The sequence below is a fragment of the Cetorhinus maximus genome, chromosome 21 (assembly GCF_964194155.1).
Source record: "Cetorhinus maximus chromosome 21, sCetMax3.hap1.1, whole genome shotgun sequence".
Taxonomy (NCBI): domain Eukaryota; kingdom Metazoa; phylum Chordata; class Chondrichthyes; order Lamniformes; family Cetorhinidae; genus Cetorhinus; species Cetorhinus maximus.
The window spans coordinates 30225710-30229114 of record NC_135899.1 but is presented as its reverse complement, the minus strand read 5'-3'; the positions used below and the strand labels follow the sequence as shown (position 1 = coordinate 30229114).

At 43.6% G+C, this 3405-nt stretch overlaps 1 non-coding gene across 1 annotated transcript; it reads left to right on the top strand.

Annotated features, from left to right (window-relative positions):
- The first annotated feature begins 2698 nt into the window (after positions 1 to 2698).
- Positions 2699 to 2780, top strand: trnas-uga (transfer RNA serine (anticodon UGA)). Its single transcript has one exon. It is a non-coding gene; the product is annotated as a tRNA-Ser (tRNA).
- Positions 2781 to 3405: the final 625 nt, after the last annotated feature.

Sequence of the window (3405 nt, the reverse complement as noted above, 5' to 3'; positions counted from 1 at the left end):
TGGAATCCCCACCGTACCCGCACCCCGGGTGTAACTGCCGCACATGGACTGCAGCGGTTAATGAAGGCAGCTTATCACCAACTTCTCAAGGGCAATTAGATATTGGTAATAAATTCTGGCCGAGCATTATGAAAAATGATGTTAAAAATGAGCTACAGGAGAACTTGATAATACTTAAAAGTGAACAGAACAATATTAGATAAACCTTCAGGCGAACCTTCGAAAAAATAATGCATGTTCTATTGAAACCAAATTGCTGCACTTACGACGGCTGAAGGAAAGATGAATTACTCAACATTAGGGATTAAAATTACTGCCGAAGAGATTATTCAAGGTTTGGGAATGACAGACGCACATAGTATGTGCAAAGGTTGCAGAACATCATGGCAACAAAATTAATAGAATGCTGAAATATGCAGTATGAAAAAAAATGAGCACAAAGTTTAGTAGCTGCATGGTGTACCTTGAATTTCTGTTCTTCAGTCACTGTATCGGTACCAAGGATAATAAGTTTGATCTTTAGTATCAGAAAATTGAGTTATTGCGTAAGGAAGGATAACTCAATTTAGAGCTTTTTAAATTTATTCACGAGCTGTGGGCTTCGGTGCCTGGGGCAGCATTTAATTCCGGTTCCAAGTTGCCCTTGAGCAGGTGGTGATCTGCCGCCTTAAAATGCTGCAGTTCGTTTGGTGTAGGTGCACCCACAGTGCTGTTAGAAAGGGAGTTCCAGGATTTCGACCCAGCGACAGTGACGTAATGTCGATATATATCCAAGTTAGGATTTTGAGTGATTTGCGGGTAACTACCATCTATCTGCTTCCCTGGCCCTTCTACACGATATAGGGCTTGGGTTTGGAAGGTGCTATCTAAGGAGCCTTGGTGAATTCGTGCAGTGCACCTTGTAGATGGTACGCACTGCTGCTACTGTTCAGCGGTGGTGGAGGGAGTGAATGGTCTTGAATGTAATGCCAGTCAAGCGGGCTGCTTTGCCCTGAACTGTGTCAAGCTTCTTGAGTGTTGTGGGAGCTGCACTCATTCAGGAAATGGGGGAACATTCTGTCACACTCACGCCTGACGCTCGCCTTCTAGATGGTGCACAAACTTCCAGGACTCGGGAGTTGAGCTATTCCTCGCCTATGACCTGCTCTTGTAGCCGTAAAATTTATATCGATAGTCCTGTTCACTTTCTTGTCAATGACGACCCCCATCCTGGTAGTGGGGGTTTAATAATGGTAACGCCATTGAAAATCAAAGAGCGATGGTTGGATTTTCTCTTGTTGTAGATGGTCATTGCTTGACAATTGTGTGGTGCGAATTTTACTTGCCACTTGTCAGCCGAAGCCTGGATATTGTCCAGGCCTTGCTGCATTTGGACATGGACTGCTTCAGTATCTGAGGAGTCGCGAATGGTGCTGGACCTTGTGCAATCAGTGGCGAAGAGTTATTCCAGCATTTTCTGTTTTTGTTGCTCATTCGGAAAGCTGGTGCAGACACGATGAGCCGAATGGCCTCCTTCTCTCTGATCAGTGTGTGATTCACAATCATTACCCCCACTTTATTTCACTCTTCCCATTTCTTTGTCACTTTACAGCGGCATTGCCTAATCTAACACTAATTTTCCATTTAATTTTGCTCCGCAACCATCGCTATTCCTGAGGGTGCATGGCCCATTCGCACCAACTTGCACCTGTGCTTTGAAACCAATCGATATCTGTCGAACTGTTACCGCCAAACAAACAAACACTGCGAAGCAAAAAGGGATTTCGGCAGAACATTTCGTTGAGAAGCTGGAGATACAGTTAACGCTCACTGTATACGATGCTTTCTTCTCAGGATTCGAAAGTTGAGGTGCGTTATCGATGGGCGTGTAAACTGCGACAGCCGAGCCAGATCGAAAGTCTTCTGAATTCACCTGACCTGTTGAAATGTGCGATCGAAATGAATTCGACCTGAAACATTAAGTTTGTTTCACTCTCCAGAGATACAACTTCACCTGCTGAGTCTTTGAGATATTTCTATTCATGCTTTTGACAGCCTACACCCGTAGACTTTGGTGTTGGGTTCAAAATGTAATTTGATGAACGCAGCACCTCGTACTGTTCAGCCCTCAATCTTCCTCTAAGCTCAGAACTAATCGAGCTGAAGTGAAGCAGTATAGTAGTATTTGGAAATCGGGGAGTGACAAAGTGGAACGCACTGACGCATGACAACAGGTATGAAGGTTGTAAAAAATCTACAGCATGTGAAAGGATGTGGCGAGAGGTTGAAGAGAATCACGGAAGATTAACTTGCAGCCCTGCAGCTTCATTCCCTTCAAGCGACCAACCAATTTCCTTACCCATGCTGTTTATCTTTATTATCATGCAGAATATTCTGGACATTTCTGAAAATTCCACGTTTCGATGAAATATTGGATAGTTTTGCTCATTGCAATTATTTCTGCGTTCGTTTTGGGGTTGAGCAGTTTGCATTAACTGATTATCACAAAAGCCGCTAATGGGTCATCACCCACTAAAACAGAGTCCGAAATGAGAATCATGTTTTTATGAAAGATTATAGACCTGAAACATGACCGTCTTCCCCTCCATAGATGCTGCTTCCATTGCACTATACCTGAGTAATATTAAGTATTTGCTTCAGACAGCGGGTCCCCGCAACCTTCAGCTTACCTATCAGAGTTTAAGATGGTAACGAAAGAGCTGTGATGGCCGAGTGGTTAAGGCGTTGGACTTGAAATTCAATGGGGTTTCCCCGCGCAGGTTCGAACCCTGCTCGCAGCGATTTACTTTCTTATACGAGAGAATACTTCAAAGGACCAATTTGTTTAATTTGCCCCCTTGGGCGAGGCTAGGCTGGGCTGGGCTGGAATTGGCTGGACTGCGCAATTCGATCATTTCTGATGGAAATTAGAAAATTGCCCAGAAATGTTCTTTATTGCCCGTTTTAAAAAGAGCACACTCTGCGTAACAGTATTAAGTGAAAGCAACAGCTGTTCGTGTCAAGAAGTGATGCTGAGAGCTTGGCCTAATATACTTATTTCCTGTATTCTTCTTCTTATTATTATTATTCATTAATATTCGATATGCCTGCATTATGTGAACTTTCTGCTAAGCTGCAGGTGAGGTGGGACAAAGGTAGGACAACCAATGTAAACTTTGGATGCTGCTTGGCAGCAACAGTCTGTAAACCCAAGGTACCAGTGAATTGAAAGTCAATGAGGAGTTGTTGTTTTCATCAGAAATGCTGAATGAAGAAAAGCAAGAATACTTCACATGCAGTGAATTCGAAAGTGGACAAAAAATTCTGATAATACTCAGCAGGCCTGGCAGCCCTGTGGGGAGAGAAACCGATGAGAAGAAATGCCTTCTTTCAGGGAGGCGTCAATGTTTCGACTTTGATCCTCCC